Source organism: Rattus norvegicus, chromosome 11 (genome assembly GCF_036323735.1).
Source record: "Rattus norvegicus strain BN/NHsdMcwi chromosome 11, GRCr8, whole genome shotgun sequence".
In the NCBI taxonomy this organism is placed as follows: Eukaryota; Metazoa; Chordata; class Mammalia; order Rodentia; family Muridae; genus Rattus; species Rattus norvegicus.
This window is the reverse complement of record NC_086029.1, coordinates 63,814,089-63,825,184: the sequence shown is the minus strand read 5'-3', so window position 1 is coordinate 63,825,184 and position 11,096 is coordinate 63,814,089.

Here is an 11,096-nt window from a genome sequence, read left to right as displayed (position 1 = left end):
CATTCAAGAATATTGTCTCTTTTCATGGAGCAAAGAGGTGAGGATTTTACTGAGGAGATTGTCAAAAGTTAGCAAAGCACAGGGAAGCAGAGGGCATCTGAAGGAACCTTTTCATGTAAGCAGTCCTCTCTGGGGAAAGGACTGTCACCTGAGTTGATGAGTGAAGAAGGTAGAGGTGAGCAGAGAGCAGAGCAATTCCATGGGGCTGGGGCGGGGAGGTGGGGGGCGCAGGAATCCAGGCTTCTGACTCCTGTGCATGATATTGCTATGCCTCCTAGGGGTCATCAGTTTAAAACAGGTTGGAAGTCCTCCATAGATTGTTCAAAGGAGAAAAGGAGATCAAGGAATAAGGAATCCCATTTCGGAGTATGAGAAAAAATGAGGACTGCATAGCTTTATGCAGTCCTCAGCTGTCAATCGATGATTTGTAGGTCTGCAAACACTGTTCTAACATAATCAGAAGTATATAAGACTAGGACAGGCCATACAAACTTCAAGGAGAATGGAGTTTTATTTCTCCTGATATAACGTGTAGATTATATGAGCAATAAGTAAGAAGAGAATGAAAACAGCAATTCTCAACAAAAGCAAATTTTACATTAAGATTATAGACATTTCCTTAGCATACACTTTGACAAAATTATTGGCTCCTGCTTAAAAAAATGTATTTTTTTATTTTAAAGATGCCTTAAAGGCAAAGCTATGAAATTCAGAAGGAAAAGTATACCAAATGCTTTATTTGACAGTAATAATATTTTTCCAGGCTCATCAAATTAAATTATCCTGGGCCATAATTTTTATATGTAAGCACTTTAAAAAGAAACCACTCTTTACTCTTTCAGACTCTGAAACTACTTGGATCCAGGGAATACTTTTAGATGTCAAATACTAGATTAAGCATTAAATAGATGTCTGAGAGGCATAACCTCCAGGTAATATTATTACCAGACGTAAACCAGGATGTAGATGGAACCCGGTAGGCACTATGCACAGGACCATGCCACGTGGCCTTCAGCAAAGACAGACTTGGACAACCCCGGATCTGATGGGTTTCAAGTTTTCTGCTTTGGGACAAACTAAACCAAGACAGTGGCTATGTTCTGCTTTGTATCACCCTGCTATCTTAGTTCAGTTTAATGTTTAAAGTCTTTTTTGGCTGAGTCTTGTTTCCAATACCAGATTGTATACTGGTAAGAACGTTGGAGTTTCCTATATATTGTATTATCCTTGCATGGGGTAGGTTTCTATTGGAAATATTTATTGACTACGTCAAGATGGTAGATGGAGGTGGCACACCCTCTGGAATTCTGCTTACCTGACATCCAGACTCTTCCAAAAGCACTTGGTGTTCATCAGCATCGGTCTAGCAAATTGACACGAGACTCCTTTTTATTAATTCCTCGTCAAGTTACCCTGCTCATAAGATCGGTACCTCTGGCCCTAAACCATGAATATACCAGCCACTTACTTTAAAATACCCCTTCTGGCTCCATAAAAACACTACCTCAGTTCAAGTGACTTTACGTACTAGAAATCTTGATAAAGCTAACAGTGATTAATTTTAATATCCTTCCATGTAAAAATATAGCCTGTGTTAATTTAATTTTAAGATTCTGGTAAAATAAGCTTATTACCACTGAACTCATTACATATATTGTACCAATCAGAATCACCTTTTCTGGACTATGAGCTAAAACCAGCATGTGAAATGGATCCCACTCAGAACCATGGAGTGGGGGTGGGAGTGGATGGGGGTAGCCTTGTGGAGTAGTAGGTACAGAAGTTGTTTATCGTAAGGTTGGCTTTGAAAACAGCAAATCAAGTCGGATCTTGGCAGTGGCTCCGTTCTTCGGTTAGCCCTTGTCTCTCTTTTGCTTCTCGAAGCATGACCTCCAGTATATCTGTCTCTAATGGCTTGATCAAGATGTTCAGCAACATGAAGACGCACAATTCATCAATCCCAAGGGACAGGAAGAAGTGCAAGATGTGCTCATCTGCTTGGGTGACATAAGAAGGAGGAAGGCATATAGACCCTCACTCGCAGTTGTCAAGAAGCTTCCAGACAAGGACTGTAGCCATGCCCTCTATAATACAACCCACAAGACCAAGGAGAGCAAGAGGAGGGCCTAGTGGTCACGAAGGTCCCTGAGAGTGTGTCTCCTAAGAGCAAAATGATCTATGCTAGGTCCAAGGATTTCACCAAGAGTTGACTGGAATCAGCATGAATTACAAGTATGCTAGCAGGAGGGTCAAGGCTCACTCCATTGTTATCTCTCTGGAATGCAAGCCTTTGTGATCAGCCTTCAGCCCCCTGCCTGAGACATACTAGCCCAGACCTGCCCTCCTTCCCCTCTGGGAGCTGCAGGTTGTTCCTACCAGACCTGAGGAGCCTGGGAAGGTCCCAGCAGGAAAAGGGCAATGCCTTTACCCCAGTGACCTAAACAGTCAGTTCTCTAATGGTTCTGGATTTCCTGGGAACCACTTTTGATCTGAATCCTTTCGAGCTGAAGCAGAACAAGTTAGTGCCTGTCATTTAAACCAAGGTAGAAGCTGGAGTTTTTGTTTTACCTGGAAGAGTTTGGAGGGCAGAAAGGGAAGGAGGAAATGGTATCATTGTATAATCTCAACAAATATATATATGTATATATATATAATAAATGAAAAAAATCAATGCAAGAAACACTTAAGAAGAGTAATATATCAATATATCAATACAGCATTAAGATACTTGACTAAGCTGTTGCGATGGCTCACATTTGTAATTTTAACACCTGTGAGGCATTGTCAGGAATAGTGTCATCAGTTTAGAGCAACTTGAACTCTATAGTGAGTTCCAGGCTAGCCTGGGCTACAGCTTAAAAATTCTATCTCAAAACAGAAAAAAAAGTCTTTATATAATTATATAAAATCTCACAAACTTAAAACTTTTATTTTTTAAATTAAAAATACATGAAAAAATTTTCATACCCACAATATGTGTAAAACTTTTCTAAACAATTGATTCAGTTTCTCACATTATGATGCCCACTCCACAAAAGATGGTATTTTCAATTGTTTTGAATTTTTTAAAAAAGTGCATATAGAGACCTAACATCAGAAAGAATACAGACTAGTAAATACAAAAACGTGCATAAGTTACTAAAATAAAAGAAATATAATAAGGCAACTAAATTGTTCACTTTCTTTCTAATCCATCTCCTGGTTGAGTGTGCATTCAAACGTTTTTTCATTTGAAAATGCACGTTAATGCCAATTTCTGGCAAGAAATATGGCAACAGTTAAAACAAATACATGGAAGCGTTCATATGCTTTGACTCACCATATCTTTCCACAAATTTCCTTTAAGGAAATGATAAAAGATGTACATCAATATTTCTAAGAACACTGGCCTTTATACCACTGTACTTGTAAAACTTAAAACATAAGTTGTATATCTTTTTTAACTCATTAGATAAATTATTGACAATGTTTCATATAAAAGAATGTTATTCAGTGACTAAAAACATCTTAAAAGAATATTTAAAGATAGAGTAAAATACAACAGACCTTTGGTTGAAAAGGACAGATTGCAGCTTTCATAACTATATAGATTTTATCTAATCCTAGTTTTCACGATGTTCACCAGTGTTAAAAATAATGCTATGAAATATTAGTAGCTTTATTTGTAAGCAGTAGGATTTTTAATGTATTTTACATTTAAGTATATTGTGTGTCTTTTCAAGTAATTCCACAATCACTTATATTTGAAAAAAAATCAAACATGGGACAGTGGTGAACACATGCCTTTAATCCCAACTCATTGAAGTCAAGGCAGGCAGATCTCTGAGTTCAAGGCTAACCTCTTCTACAGAGCAAGTTCCAGAGTTACACAGAGAAACTGTGTCTTGGAAAAATAAAAGAAGGATAGGAAGGAAGGAAGGAAGGAAGGAAGGAAGGAAGGAAGGAAGGAAGAAGAAAAAAGAAAGAAAAACCAAATCATATTATTAAAAGAATGACTCTTCAAGTTCATTTGTCACATGAAGTAACACATTTAGTAATGTGGTACGCCTTTCAATATACTAAGGAAGCAGGAAGCAACATCCATTTAGTCCATTTTCAGAACTTAAGCATTAGATCGAGCAGGTGTTAATAATCCCAGTTAGACGAGAAAGAAGTTTAAGATTGAAGAGACTAAACGACTTTCTACTACTCAGTTCAACAAGCATACTTTATTTGGGGGGGTATATAGTAATTAACTATGAATCGAATTGGGCATTTAAGCATCAGCTATAAAAGATTAAAAATTGTTCCCAAGAGTTTGCAATCTTACAGTAAGTGGCATTATTTTAAAAATTGGTATTTTCAATTGGGGGGGATAAGTGCTATTAGCGATTTGTCGGAGGAACTACACCAAAAATACTACTCTGAACTATTTCAAATTGCCCATATTGAACTGAACTATTTCTTAATCTACCAAAAAAATAGTAAAAAAAAAAATTTGAGGCGGGATCGTTTTACATTGTACAGTGTTTGAACTTGCTTTATAAGCCAAGCAGCCCTCAAATCTGTTACCCTCCTGCCTCAGCCTGTCAGGATTATAGATGAATGTGACCAGGCCTAGCAAAAATACCATTTGCATGTGGTTCATTCCGGTGCAAACAAACCTCATGCTAAGTAGGAGTGCAAAGACTCTTGATGGGGAAGGACATTGTCAGATAAAAATATCTTCATGGAGAATCAGAAGGGGAAAACACAGGGTTGGGGATTTAGCTCAGTAGTAGAGCGCTTGCAAGGCCCTGGGTTCAGTCCCCAGCTCCGAAAAAAAAAAAAGAAAAAAAAAACACCAAAAAACAGAAGGGGAAAACACAACAACATGAACAGAGAAAGTTTAATATTAAGACTTATCAACTGAAACAGGAGGTCTGACTAATGAGAAGTTGCTAGTGAGAAATCCTTAGGAAGAAAATAGATTCAGGAACTACCACCCAGCCCTGACAGTGAGGTAAAACATCCAGGAAGAAGTGCTTTTTTACTGCCCCAGGCCGGAAAACTTGTTGAGGAGGCTATATCGGTGACTCACTGCATGGCAGAGGTGAAGGAAGAAGTCCTTGAATCATACTAGGGCACAGGAAAGTCGTCCACAGGCAAGCGTCTGAGGAACGAACAATCCGAGCCAGTGCGGGGGGTGGAGTGGCAGGGGGTGGGGTGGGGGGTGGGGGGGGTGGCGGGGAGCTCCTTCCTGAAGAAGGTGCTGGAGGAACCACCTATAAGCCAGAGGTGTTCGCCTGGAGTTAGAGAAGCCGTGGGTGCTGACGGGATAGAACACCTACTGAACAGGAGAGAGAACCCCATCCTCCTGCAATCTTTCCACTCGGCCAATAGAAGTTAGCATTCTGTCAGGTGCAAAGAAAATCTATTTAAAAGACTACATCCAGGGGCTGGGGATTTAGCTCAGTGGTAGAGCGCTTACCTAGGAAGCGCAAGGCCCTGGGTTCGGTCCCCAGCTCCGAAAAAAAGAACCAAAAAAAAAAAAAAAAAAGACTACATCCAGTTGTATGCAGCAGACAGCGGAGGGTGATTTGTGTTCTGTAGCATTAGGATGTGCTACACTCTGTGTGAAACTGAAACGGGGTGAGTATGCACACTCATTCAGAGTGGCCCTGAACTAAACCCTCTCTCTCTACTCCCTGCTTGCTAAGAGAGCTCTGACAAAACGCGTTTTAATATGGCACTAACTGAAGGAGAAATATACCATCAAAGTTTACAAACAAACAAAAAACAAAAACAAAAACTTTACAACCATTAGCTGACCCAGAGAGAATTACAGCCTGAATTTACACTACCCACATGGTCCAAAAATGTTTTCAAGGTGAGATGATGTTTACGGTGATGCTGTGTTGGTAGTGCTCCTGGAGGGTTTGGGGAAAGTTAGCAACAACCCTCTGAGAAGGAAGGGGCCTCAAATCCAGGTTAAAAAAAAAAGAATCTGACAGACAGATGTCAAGAATTACTAAGTCAGTATCAAAAATCACAAATTACATGGCTGGGGGGATGGCTCAGTGGGTCAAGTCATTGCACAAGTGTGAAGAACTAAGTTCAGATGTCCAGCATGGGCATAGTGCCGGTCGGTTGTGGTGACCAGCCTGCAATCCTAGTGCTCGGGAGACAGAGATAGGAGCACCCTCAGAGAAGCTGGTAGGCAAGCTGGCTGGCTAGGCTAAATCAGCAAGCTTTGGGGGCAGCAAGAGGCCCTACCTCAAAAATAAGTAGAAGACAATAGAGAAAGACACCTGACTCTAGTCTCTGTTCTCTACATGAACATGCAATGCATACATCCATGCAAGCATGTGTACACACATGTATGCAAATCCATACATATATACTTGTAAAAAAAATCATAAAACACAGAAGAAAAATTGCCACAAAGCACAAGAATTGGCAAAAGCAAACTCACAAAGGCTTTAACTATGTAAATTGGCAAGCAAAAAGATATGTTTAATATAGTTTTAAAAGAAATAAGACTAAACCCAGACTTGTGGACATGCTATAATCCTAGCATTTGAGATCCTGCAGAAGGAGCCTTCAAAGACAGCCTGAGCCACATCGTAAGAACCTTTCTCAAAACAAACAACAACAGAAACATAGAGACTAAAAGACAGTAGACCAAGACAATATGAGAATGAATTATACAGGACTTCTAAAAATGAAAGCCCTAATACTTGAACTTTTTTTAATAATTAATTTTAAAAACTGAAGAAGAGAATTTGCAAATTATGTGACCATTAAGACTTAAGATAATTTAGAAACAAAAATTATACACAAAACAAATGAGTTCCTTTTTTTTTTACAAAGGGATTAATCAAATAATTAAAGTATATGTTTATCTGGAAAAAGATTGTCATTCGCACGGACAAAACAAACTATACTCATCAGTACAGCTGTGAAATAATTGAAGGTTGCTTTAACTGAACTTTTGGCTACTTTAATGAATTCTACCACCCTTCTCCACTCTCCCAACCCCCAACACTAGGTAGGGGAGAAAGTAGGCTAGAAGAGAAAGGGGGCGTTGGTCTGTTAGACTACTTCCTGCTGGTTAGGGGTGTTCTTTGGAGCAGGGTTGATCTTTGTTGTCAGGATATCTAATTTCTTTTTTCTCTGTGCACCATCACCTGACAAACCACCACCACAAGAACAACCAGCCAGCCAATCAGCCTCCTTCTAGCAGGGCTGTAGCATTTATATATCCTCAGAAGAGTCCCCAGAATTCCAACATAAACACTCTGCAACTGGCAGAATCACACCCCTGCCAGAGCACGAGACAAATCATCGTCAGCTGCCATGGACAATCTGAAGCAGCACTGTGATCCCACACCCGGGGTTAAAACAGAAACGTATTCCTTTAATATGTCTGTGTTTTAAAATAAATCAACACATGCACTACAGGCTGATCTTGGTTGCCAAATGAATAGCACAGGTATACTGCCCATTTTGCAGGCCAACATTATGGTCTCAGAAGTAGGTTTGCGAGTGGATTAACTGACAACGTAAACGTGACCCTAAAAACATGTTGGAGAAATGCTAAAATATACTGAGGCAAAGCTATGGTGACTCGCTAATGTCCACTGACAATCTGGAGATTTTTACTATGAGGTTGTAACTACTGAGACCTCTGCTTTGTCCAGCAGAAGTAGCAGAAGGGAAGCAAATATCTAGGTCAGATTAGGGAGCTAGGAGAAAAGTTACATTTACAGCACAGATAAGTTACTCAGTTTATCATCTCAGGGATTCTGTTTAACAGTCAGTTGGTGTTCCAAAAAGTAAATTAAGGTAAATATTTTAAGGAACAACATGTATCACCCATGCTCCATTCTAAGTATGTCTTCAAATGACAAAGCCTTTTCTGACCCTAACATGATAAATTATTATAAATCACGCAGGAGCATGGTTTTCCACACAAGCAAAACTGGAAGAGGCGACAAGCTTCCGTGAGTAACAGGAGTTTGTCACAGGAGTTATCCTGAAGGGAGATACCTACTCCTGTCTCACTAAGAACCATCACAGTGGAGACACTTAGGGATGGTCTTCCTTCTCCTTCACAGCGTTCTTAAGGGACCACACACCACATAATTGGAGAAAGAAGCCTTTATTCAAAAGTGCATGCATGACTCAGCGTCTCTCTATGGTGGCTTCAGTTACCGTATGACCATGCACACTGAGACTAATGTCCATTAATTCTCTCGCTGCGTTGAGCTCCTGCTGCAAACGTGCAATGCATGAAACGAGAGGTTGTGCCGGATGGAGCAGTGGGTTCGGATACTTTTCTAATTGTCAGTCTGGTCTCCCCTCACACTCTGCAGTCTTCATGGTTTCAGGTCCCGCTTGATCTTTCCCTGCAGTGTTTTTCTGTCTTGTGCTCCTTACATGTCAAAGAAGAGACTTAGAAAACAAGTTATCAAGTTCCTGAAATCGTAGTTTATGAAGATTTAATTAATCTGAAAAGCACAGTGTAAACATACTAGATTATAAAACACTTTCAGTGTGTTTACCCTTTATTGAAATTTAGGATTGGGACTCCACCATATTCCTTATTCAGATAATCTTTCAGAGTGGCCTTTTGTTCGTTTTGATTTTGTTTTGTTTGTTTGTTTGTTTTTTTAATTTTTTTGTTTTGTTTGTTTTTTGAGGCAGGGTTTCTCTGTGTAGTCCTGGCTATCCTGGATCTTGCTGTGTAGACCAGAATAGCCTTGAACTCTGAGATTTGCCTGTCTTTCCCTCCCGAGTGATGGGATTAAAGGTGTATGCCATCACATCCTGGTCAGAGTGACCTTTTAAAGCAGTCAATATTTTCAGTTCTCTAGCCCATCCATTTCCTGTACCTCGTGTCAATGCATGTAAAAACACCAAAGAAGTCGTTCATAGTACAGAAATAAGCCTCAGTCCAATAAAATATTCAGGACCAAAATTGGTCACTTGACTGTAGTTTGCTGAGCTGTGGCCCAGGCAGCATGAAGCTTGGGGTCTTATCAGTCTCAAGTGTTCTTGCAAAGTCCCTGACACCATGGAATGTGTTTGGTGTTTTCCAGACTCCACTTTTCCTAGTTTATGTAACAATGGGATGCGGGATGAATATTTAATTGCTCAGATTAATTGGTTAATTGGTATTAACTATGGTGAATTGGCCAGGACACTGGCACCAAATTTATTCAACAAACATCATCTATGTCCGGCTTTGTTCTGAGCACCCAAGAGATATCGGGAAAAGAAAACCCACAACACAGTAGTAAATGGCACCATTAGTTAACTTGTAAGAGGCAGACTGAACACTAGAGAGTGGGTCATGAACTCTGCACATTTCGCCGACCATCCACCTATTAGAAAGTTTCTGAACATTTAAAACGATGATAAATTAAATTAAACGCCAGGACCTGTAAATACCCGTGTAATAAGAGGAGAAAGATAAATCAGACCGTAATAGCTAAGAACTGTCATTTGGTATAATGGTATACATAAAAGATTTACTTAGCTGGACATGAGGGTTCATGCCTGAAATCCCAGCCTTCAGGAGGCTGAAGCAGGAGATTAGATGCTAGAGACCAGCTTATCCTACCTGGCCAGAATTGTCTCCAGAAAAGAATGTTTACTACGTTTTCAAATTGTGTTATTTGTGTCTTTGTGGCCATAAAAACACCCCACAAACCTAGCCCCTTATCTTGCTACATCCGGTCCTGAGGAAGAGTCTTGTAGCCGGGCTGTTGGAGAGGGCTTCTGGCTTTGGGTAAGTTTCTAAGAAAGCTTCATCTGAAGATACTAAAGGTATAAAAGGCTTAGGGAACTGTGCCTGTCTCCTAGGTTTCTTTGAGAAAAAAGCCCAGGGGAGGATGGTTAGGAGAGCGCCTATATCAGTGTTCCTTTAACACAGTCCCAAGTTATCTCCTCTAGGTTTCAGATAAAAAGATTACAAAGGAGTCATCCCCCACATGGGAGTCTGAGCAGACTTCCCAAGTCCAGGAAATGCCTACCCTTATCTCCTTTAAATTGTGGGGTCTTTGAAACACTAGAACATTTGTCTGGCTGCTTTGTCAAGGGTTTGGGCCTCACTGTGAATGATTGTATCCTTTTTTTAGTCTTCTTGAAGCTTGGGAAAAGGTGGAAGAGATAGAGCAGAAGTAGACAGAAATGCAAACAGAATATTTCCCTCTCCTGAAGGAGGACAGTTGAGTAAAAATTGTTTTTGAGATGGTTTGTCAAGACTGCTTGGCCCTCATGGTATGTCCTTGGAGTCAGGCTGTGGCAGCCCCAGGCGGTCCACCTGATCTGCTTACCTGGTGACTGTTGGGAAAGACTCTGGGAAGCTTCACTTGTTTTTTTTTTTTTTTTTGTTTTTTGTTTTTTGTTTTTTTTTTTTCTTCCTGGGTCTGGAGACACAAATTATTCTCCAAGGAGGTCTCTAGTGAGTTAGGCCCCAGGTCAAAGAGCATGATTATCAGTAGCTTAATCATCTGGCCTCAATTTGGAAAGTGTGGGTTCCCTGACCACCACCAACCTACCAAATTAGAGTTGCTGAGCCAGGGGGAAGGGGTGACCAGGGGGAGTCCAATGCTCTGCAGGGTTCGTTTTGTTTTGTTTTGTTTTTATTGGTTTTATTAATCAGTATCCCAGTTGCTTGTCGAGTGACGATAAAAGCTTCTTTTCTTTGCAGAAACCCTTTCCTAACTAGCCTTTCCCCACAAGACAGCTTAATTTTTAGCTTTTGCAGAGTTCTTGTGTCAAAACCTGTGCTGTGTGGAAGGACAATCCTAGAACTGTCTGGAAACAGTTCTTGGTCAAAAGTCGTTAATAGAGACAACCGAACCAAGGAGTTTCTTTAAATCAAGATAGGCGGTTGGGGATTTAGCTCAGTGGTAGAGCGCTTGCCTAGCAAGTGCAAGGCCCTGGGTTCGGTCCCCAGCTCCGAGAAAAAAAAATCAAGATAGGCGTGTTATATAGGATAAAGCTGGCTAAGTTACCATAAATGGGGTTGTTAACCTAGGCTCCACAGGTAAATAATTGAAAATGACATCTTCCTTCTACTGTGCCAACAGAAACCAGCAGGAGTAACACGGATATTTCTTTATTTT